Raw genomic sequence first — 10,000 nt, 5'->3', positions numbered from 1 at the left:
TGCCTATTCTGTGCTCTTTTTTAACTTTCTTTTACACAGTTCTTCAAAGTAGGCTTAGATCAATATATTAGTTTGCCGATATAATCAATCCGATATCGGTCTTTTATTACTGTTAAATATCGTATATCAGTCAACCCTCCTAACCTGCATCTCACCTACATAAAGAAGAAGGCCCAGAGTTTGGCACGGGAGAGTCCCATAGTGTACCTGCTTTTGTTTTTCCTGTTTAGTGTTATATGTACCTCCTCGACGATGAAAGGGGTACATGTACATGCCTGCGGGTTAACTGTTAGTTAGCGTTAGTGGGGAAAAGAGAGTTGCGGAGACAGCCCCTCACATCTCTGTTCCCTTCAAGAGGCTAATGCTTTATTTATAACACTGCGCCCCCCAGGTGCACACCTCGGGTCCCTGCACGGCCCCTTCTCTTCCCCCACAGGTATAGTCTCTGCCGCGCGCCGCCGCGCTACCTAACGCACCTTCACATGCCTTTCCTTTCAACATCCCACTCCTGCGGCTGCATAGGAGGAGGAAGCGGAGGAGAGAGAGAGACATACAAAGACTCGGTGTGACGACGACGACGCACACGCAATCTGCAGACTGAAGCGCTTTCGCAGCTGTAGCCGTGGTCTCCGATGTCTCGGCGCACGTCTCTCTGGTGTTGGAGAGAAAGAAGTGAATCCCCTATCCTCTAGCCCTGCTGTCTCCCACCGAGCCCAAGACACGCCACAGAGGCGAGACAGAGAGGGAGATGTGGAGGAAGACTAAAGTCACGGAGAAGTAGAATCGGAGGGGAGGAGGAGGATGGAGAAGACAAAGAAGTAGAAGGGGGGGGGGGGGGGGGGTGAGAGGAGAAAGGAGAGATTGAAGAAAGCGTGATAAAGAGAGGGAGGAAATAGCGCGTCTCGCTCTTTTTAAACTTGGAGATGCTCAATCCCTTCCTCTCACTCCAACCTGCATTTCTGGGTCACTAGAGACATTTAAACTGCACTTATAATTAACAGCTATTTTTAAACAGGGAGGGAGAAGTGGAGCGGTGGCGAGGTACAAAAGCATTAAAATTGCCCCAGATTCTCTATTGAATAGGACACATCAAGGCAATATGCTGGCAGATCAAAGTGAGCGAGGAGAAAGCAGACAGGGCCGATCAGTGGGGATAAATTGTTCCCTTTATAATGGCATAAGAATAGACCTCTTTGCAGCTGAAACAATTTAATAACTGCATTCATTACCTCTGTCCAGCCTGTCTGTCTGTCTGTCTGTCTCTCTGTCTGTCTGCTGCACAATGTGCATCCGCCTCTGCCCTCCACTACTCCTCTTTGTCTCTCCTCCCCTCGTTCTCTTTGTCTTCCAAACTTATCATCTCCTTCCTTTTCTTTCTTTACATCTTTCACTCCCCCTTTCCTCTCCTCCTCCTCCTTACCCGCTCCCTCCAAATCCACTGCCTCCACCTTTCCCCCATCCCTCCTCCCCCCCCGAGCTCTCTCTTGCCTCTCCCCCTGTGTGCTCCAGCAGCAGCAGCAGCAGCAGCAGCAGCAGCAGCAGCAGCAGCAGCAGCAGCAGCAACAGCAGCAGCAGCAGCAGCAGAGCTTCACTGAGCCGATGGGCTGCAGGCCTGCGATGAAGATGTGCAGAATGTCTGACACTCCTGGAATGAGAGCCTAATAGAAGGGGAAGCGGTTATCACAGCGCTCCCCCAGGACCAGCCTCTGTGTGCCTGACGCTAATTATGGTGCATGCAAATGAATGTGCAGCATGTGTGTGTGTGTGTGTGTGTGTGTGTGTGTGTGTGAGACTGTGTGTGTGTGTGTGTGTGTGTGTGTGTGTGTGTGTGTGTGTGTGTGTGTGTGTGTGTGTGTGTGTGCGTGCGCGCGTGCCGGCGTATGCACATGGGTATATTTGTGTTTCTGTGCACGTGCCAGCCTGTTTATACATAAAGTGTGTCTGTGTGTGTGTGTGTGTGTGCATGTGTTTGTGTGCATGTGTTTGTGTGCACATATGCATGTGTATGCAGAATTAAAGGCAGCAGGAGCAAACCACCAGGCCAATGCCCTCTTGAGGCACACCTGCAGTGTGTTAGATATTTACATGGATTTATTCTTGACTCCTTCATTCAATAGTATGGAGTCGAGGTGGAGGCCATGCGTCAAGGATTAGGATGAAGAAAACAGGCAATAACATGACCCCCGTGAACCCCCCCGCCCCCCACCCCCCCCCCTCTCTCTCTCTCCAATGAATGCATGGTTGTGTGAGGCTGAAGAGAGAAGATCTCACATAGGAGGATTCCTATAAATACATCTCCCTCACATTCACGAGCAACCTCTCAGAGAGGGCGTCTTTATTAAAAAACATTTTGTCCTCCCTGCGTGCGCACGTGTACATGCATGTATTGCATATTTGTGTGTGTCTGCGTATGTGCATGTCAATGTATGCTTATGTGTGTGTGTGTGTGTGTGTGTGTGCATGGATGTCGGTCTCTCTTCGTGTGTCATCTATATGTGTTTGTGAGGTTTGCACATTTAGTGGTTATACATGTCTGTGCGTGTTTGTGCCTGCACCTTCCTGTGAGTGACTCTCATTTGTGTCCTGTGACTTTCTGTGCACTGACGTGTGTGTGTGTGTGTGTGTGTGTGTGTGTGTGTGTGTGTGTGTGTGTGTGTAGTCTATATGTTGGCCATCTTATCTCCCCATTAGCCTCTTGTGCCCTGACCAGTATTCCCTCTCTCCCCTCCTGCTTCCTCTAATGGGTAATTTAGCCATGCTCGCCTGACATCTAGCCTATTCCTTGTTTAGTTGCCATGGCGACGCAGGCCTATGGATGGCTCCCTTGCTCCCGTGGCCTTGCTGTGGATGCTATAGATGTCTCAACTATTAGAGGGCAGAACACTAAACACAGACTACACACACACACACACACACACACACTGTGCACTCTGCGTCGATGGACAGGCAAGCACTCTGTCATGAATATAGATTAATCTCTATGCAGAAAAGCATCTCTGACATTCATAATCACTGAATTTGATGGTAATCATGAATGTGATTGAGCCGTGAGCAGTGGTGATTAGATGACAGATTAACCACAAATGCCTGGATGAATGTCGTTCTAAAGCCTCTTTTTATTTGTCTGAAAAGGAAGATGTCATCATGGCATTGAATCAAACTTCTCAGTTTCAAGCAGATATAACGAATGGTTTGATCAGACAAGTAATATGAGACACAGTGGCAGAAATCATCTCTGAATGCCAGTGTATGCCTCACACCTCTCACCTCTCCATGTCTAAAAGGCAACGTTGTGCTTCCAAGGTCAAGCGCACTACTGTGCCAAGCATTAAGATGATAAGAGAATCTTCTAAGTGGGTGGCGGTGTCTGTGGCGGTGTCAGTCACGATTGCGATGTCATCAGTGATGTCACTTGAGCAACTGTTATGTCATCAGTGATGTCACTCGAGCAACTGTGTATGAGCCGATGGTTGCACGAGGTGGGTGGGGACTGTCTGTCTGTCAGTCACAATTTTGAGAGTCCGCGGGGAGTGCGATTTCCATAACTGCAGTCATGGTGCATCACCTCCAGAGTCTCCACCCTAGGAATCGAGTGCATTCCTACTTCCTAGTACTACAAACTTGAGTAGTCTCTTTTGATTTTGCTTTATTATTACTTATTTAGCTTATGCAAAACTAATAGCCTTGCTGTGGTTTTGTTAGCGCTGCACTGTATTTTTCATAAGGCTTTATGGTCTCCATCCCTCTGTTCTGACAGTTGTGGGCCTGGCAGCTAGAGGCAGCAGCCTGCTGATCGATGAGGCCATTTTGTACTTCCCAAAAAGAAATCATGACACCGCTCCTCAGCCCAGACACACACAGGCCACGCATGATGAGTCATTATTGAAGAAGTGTGTGTGTGTGTGTGTGTGTGTGTGTGTGTGTGTGTGTGTGTGTGTGTGTGTGTGTTTGTGTGTGTGTGTGTGTGTGTGTGTGTGTGTGTGTGTGTGTGTCTGTCTCTGTCTGTCTGTCTGTCTGTCTGTCTGTCTGTCTGTCTGTCTGTCTGTCTGTCTGTGCATGCGGGTCATTGTGTGCTATTGCTTTTTATTTTCCCTTTCCAAGTGAAATATAAATACAGGAATGAAATAGAATTGAAAAGTTATTGTTTAAACTTCTCCGCTCTCACGAGAAATTCAAATGATCATTGTACTTTGTTATCAGCTTGGCCGGGTAGTTGTAGATGCAACGCCATATGCCAGACCAGCTTCAACTGCATTCTACAAAAGTTACACAGCCGTAGCATATGGAATAATGAGGGTTGCAGGCGTATTTTTGTAAGAGCAAAAAAGCAGATTTGGTCTCTCTCTCCCTCCCTCATGTATAGTATTTTGCAGGACTTTCAAGTCGCGGTTGGGGCAAGGGCTGCTGGGGTCAAAACAAACAAACATGTGCTTAAAGTTTTCATGCTTTTGTGGAATATCTGGTTGTCTTTGAAGTTTTCACTATCGAGAGTGAGAGGCAAACGGGTGTAGAGAGAGAGAGGATAGAGAGAGAGAGAGAGAGAGAGAGAGAGAGAGAGAGAGAGAGAGAGAGAGAGAGAGAGAGAGAGAGAGAGAGAGAGGGGGAAGGAAGGAGAACAAGCTATAGAAGTGAGAAGCCCTCCAGTTGTGCCTGGCTGGGCCTACAGAGAGCAGATGACTGTAGCTTTGACTGTAGCTTCTGTTGAGAAGCTCACAGCACTTTTGCCTTACATAACTCCTCCCACTGTGCTTTTTCAATTATTTGGGGAGAAATCATATACGCACTTTAAAAGTTATTGCTTTTATGTGTTCTGAAGTAGCGGGAAGAGAGGGGGCCGATCACAGATGAAGGAGACAGCTCTGACAATTTTTCAATATCCGAATATTGACAATTATCATAATACTCGTTAAAGGACCCCTCCAGTCAGCTTTCCTATACCTGTATAACTGTATGAAAACATTCTAAAATAAATGTGTTTAGTCGCACGTCATCTGGTTAGCGCCAATGATCTTACATTGATAAGAACCTCAAAGATCTTACATTGATAAGAACCCCAAAGATCTTACATAAGAACCGAAGGCTAATAACTTGTTCTACTGCAACATCATGGCTGCAGTGCTGGTGCCAAAAAAGCAGAACAGCTTCATCTCTTGCCTTCAATATAATCTTTGTCTGCGTTACAACGGAGGTGACCGGAAACAGTATGCGGCCTACACTGTTTCCCTTTACCGCTGCAAAAATGTTTTTTTTAAAACCACAATATTGCTATATTATCAACAAACCAGCCAACAGATATCAAAGCTGATGGGCTTGATGGAAAGAGCGTTGCTCGAACTGGTTAACCGTTACATCGAATTTGACAGCTAAGAGCTAACAATTGTAGCTAACAGCTAAAAGCTAGCTAACGCCAGCGGCTAATGCTAGCTATTTATATCAATATTACATATTATTATTATTATTATTATTGTTGTTGTTATTGTTATTGTTATTATTATAAGTAATACACATGACTACTGTATATACATCATCGCCCATTTTTAGCAACAGCTTCTTTTTTTAACTTTGTGCACAAAATGAGGTTATTTGTCCCCAAAAAATCAGGCGAACAGTGCGGTTAATCAAGAGGCCCGGTCATGACTCGGCAACACATGAAATGAAATATCTTAAAAATGTCCAAATACACTGGAGTGGGCCTTTAAGGTGTGTGAGTGGAGTTTTGTAGTGTGCAGCAGTGTTTTGACAGACGGAGAGAAAGATAGAGACAGACAGAACAAGACACAGAGAGAGAGAGACATATTACAAAGTACGAGTAAGGCAAGCAACTCACACATTCTTATTTTTACCCCTTCCCCCATATCCCAGATCCCCCTGAAGGTGCCCCTTACCCCCCCGCCCCGCCTCCCTCTCCTCTGGGAGGTTAAAGCGCACCTTCCCACTAAAGGGCTCCGGGGTCACGCATCTGCATGTGAAATGTGAACCCGCTGACATTCCAGGGCAGCCCTAAGCCGTGCGGCCCTTTTGTTCAGCAGGGTGCCAGTGTCAGGCCTAACAAGCCTGGCCAAGGTCTCTGAGACAGAGAGAGAGAGAGAGAGAGAGAGAGAGAGAGAGAGAGAGAGATTTGATGCCCTCTCCATCCACCCTACTTAGGAAATGCCAGAGAAAAATACCTTGCATTGACAGAACAATGATGTCTCCTTATTGGAGAACCTCCAAATGAAATTGTTAACTTGTTGGCTGTAAAAAAAAAAACTTTTAGAAGTTGCTCTGGGCGTGTAAGGGTGGTAGTACAGTATGGAGTGGTGAGTGGCTGGATTGGGGCAAGATCTATGTATTGGATACCATCAAGGCAACCATGACAACCATCCTCGACAATGGAGGGTTAGTGACTGTGAGACCAAGGCTGGCACCAGAATTGATTACAACACAGCACAACTAAAAGAATGAACTTTACTTACTTACTTTACTTTATTGTTTAGTTAGACAGGACAGTGCACATTAATAAAACACTTTACACATACAGAATCATCCATACGTGACAACAGTAAATGTGCCGGGATTAGCCGAAGCTAGTTTTCACTGCGGGACGACACACGGAAATTAGACTTACAATCTAGAATGCCAACGATGGTCAGCCCACAACAGAGTTTTGAATCCACAAAACGTGACTAACTAAACAGTAGTGTCACGTGGTCAGACCCAACGTCCACGTCAGCAAGCTTCCAGCTGAATCACATGTCAACTTTCTGGAAGCCAAGATGGCGATGCCGCACTGTGCTGTGGGTGGAATCTGATTGGCTGGGCTGTAGCGGAAGTTATGTCATACAGCGTGCACACATTCCGAACGCACCACCCACGAGGCCTGTGGCTGGTCAATTCATATGTCTGTCACGCATCCTTTTATTTTTTGTCTTGGGGGTGGGTGTTAACCCCTTTTCAGAGTTGTGTTCCAGACCTAGATTTATCTACAGCTGGCTACTGCGAGACTAACTAAATGGTGTCCTCAACCTAAAGGAAAGCTTTCAGGCAGATCTCAGGGGACCCGCGGGCTCTTTTAAAACAGGCAGCACACAGAGGTGCTATGGCAGGGCCGGGGTCCTTTCAGCCTATGAATTAAGTTCTGAGGCACAAAGGGCAGCTATTCAGCAGCCAGTGATGGACTTCACAGTAGCCTGTATGCCCTCACTGGCAGGCACAGAGAGAGGTGTGAGGAGTAAGTCAAATAGAAAGCACAGATCGCCCAGGGTGTAGTAGTAGTATTGTAATCATGAAAGTAGCTATAGCAGCAGTATGGATTCTGTATTGCAGTGGTTCTCAACATGGAGACCCGGGACCACCAGGGGTCCTTGAAGGCATCCCAGGGGGTCCCCAACAAATTGATGAATCGTTAAACTTCATTATTTCATTACTTCATTATTTCAATTATAGAATGTAGGTGACTAACTAATTTGTACCTGGATTTGTAATATTGTACATGCTAATTGCTTAATGGAAAAGGTAACTTTTAGGAACAAATTATCATTATTATTATGATATGTTTTAAACGTTGACTAGTCTGTCTAAGATGGGGGCAAATAGCAACGTGACACATGGCCATACTTTCAACTGGTTACACACACACACACACACACACACGCACGCACACACACATGCAGACACACACCTGTCGTGCCACACAAACATACAGTAGCCTACACACCCGTTTTCACCACATGCTTGTACTCTACTTATTCCAATAATATTCTGAGTGGAGCCGTGCTGTGGCATATTGAGAAGGGGGCAAATAGTGACATGCTATTGCCACTCTTCCAAGTGGTCATACACACACGCACGCACACACACACACACACACACACACACACACACACACACACACACACACACACACACACACACACACACACACACACCTTCCCCTCCACACAAACATACACACTCTTCTTCACCACCACACACTTTTACTTACTCTAACATTATTGTAAGTGCGGGGCCTTCCACATTCCTTCCCCTGGGGGAGCGCGCTGCAGTGTGAGTGATTCAGTTAGCTTTACTACATTAGACCTGTCCATCCATCCGGTCTGCTCCTCCAAACACATCCATCCCAGGCCTAGTTAAAACACTGGGGGATCTCCTCCACTCCACCTCCACCCTCCAAAGTCTTTTATGATGTCCATAAAATGGAAGAGTGCAGCTTTACTTGAACTAATAATATCTGAGCTTACAGGGCCGTGATTGATGATCTTTAAAGCCGGGCCGATCGCTCTCATCTTTCTTCAGATTTTTATCACTGACTTGTTTGCAGTCATGTGCAATCACAAGCACCGGGAGAGCTAACAAGTGCTTGATGTATGATGCTCCAGCCACTTTTGTCAGCCGCGTATTTCCCTTCTCTCCCTCTGCTTCCTGCTCTTTTCTTCTTCGGCTGCTTTTTTTTCTCCCCCTTTTTCTATTTTAACCCCAGGCTTCTATTTGATGCTTCTCTTGAATTGTTTGCGGACTGTTGGTTTACTCTCTCTCTCTCTCTCTCTCTCTCTCTCTCTCTCTCTATCTCTCTCTTCAGATGGTGGGAATATCTTCTCCTGGGGGATGGGGCAAGAGGTGAGCAAAACATTTTTCCACTTTTGGCCCTGACAGGAGAGGCAGACTTAGAACAACACTGGACTCCAGGCCCTTTTCATAGCCCTATTCTAACAGACCAACACACACACGCACGCACACACGCACACACGCACACACACACGCACACGCACACACACACACACACACACACGCACACACGCACACACACACACACACACAAGCTCCATCCATTTTTTGAGAGCATCTTTTTCTGGAGATGAAAAGGTTTCGGGGGAGATGTGTGTCCGAGGCGAGCGCTCCCTTTGAGCACTTCATATCCTTCATAGTGTGCCAAGAACGCACATCTTTTTACATTCTATAAATCACCTTTATGGCGTCTGCTGTTTGTCCACTTCAACTCCTCTGCCCCACTTGGACAGCAGGAAATCCTCTGTGGAATCTGCCCTGCGTGTGTGCGCACGCGCGTGTGTGCGTGTGTGTGCGTGTGTGCGTGTGTGTGCGTGTGTGTGTGTGTGTGTGTGAATATAGCATAGCATATAGCGAACTGTGTGTGTGTGCGTGTGTGTGTGTGTGTGTGTCGGCTCTGTCTCTCCTCCTCCTCGGTCAGATAAAGAAGCCCACCTGTCACTGAGGATTGCTGCGGCCTCTCATGTAAGACTTTCTTTAAGAGCATCATCATTACACAGCCTCCAACTAGGCCCACCTCAATCCCTCTCTTCCCCTCGCTCTCTGATGCATGTTTTCTCTAGCCCGGCTGTGCTGCTCGTCTGTGAGCTGGTCTGAAACCACAACTGAAGAAGATGGCTTTTCATGACGTGACAGGATGAGGAGGATCAGGCTTTGGCAGGACAGTGAAACAGACGTGGAGGTGAAGGTTAGGGAGACGGGGGAGCAATGAAGATGTTAGACATCAGTTGTTATGAGCTTAGACGTGGCCTTGGCTTCCACACGCTGCTCTCGCATCGCCGGGTGCCCTGTTGTCTAACTAGACTCATTGGATTTTCATAGGCGTCCTCACGTCTGTCCTCCTCCTTAAGCCAGTCTCTGCAAGGACTCTCTCTCTCTCTCTCTCTCTCTCCTCATCTGGCTTTCCTCGTCTCTCTCCCCCCTTTCTTGCTTTTTCTCTTCTTCTTGTTCTCTCTTCCTTTACCTTTTTGCCCCCCCCCCACCCGCCCCTTCCTTCCCCCCATTTTTTGTTCTAGCTCTTCCTCCCTCTCTCCTATCTCCCTGCTCTCTCTCCTCTGTCTCGGAGCCGTTCAGATGATTGATTGTTTCTCTGTGCAGTCTGACAGGATGTAGCGCACTCTCGGCCCCAGGGGCCCCCGCGGAGCCTGCACCACCTGATTAAGACTCCCCCTGTAATCAGCCGCACAGTGCCACACCAAAACCACTCCCGTCAACACGTAACCACACAAAAAAAAGA

Source organism: Poromitra crassiceps (assembly GCF_964638095.1).
Source record: "Poromitra crassiceps genome assembly, chromosome: 10".
In the NCBI taxonomy this organism is placed as follows: Eukaryota; Metazoa; Chordata; class Actinopteri; order Beryciformes; family Melamphaidae; genus Poromitra; species Poromitra crassiceps.
The sequence above is the reverse complement of the archived record's forward strand: the minus strand, read 5'-3'. Positions refer to the sequence as shown.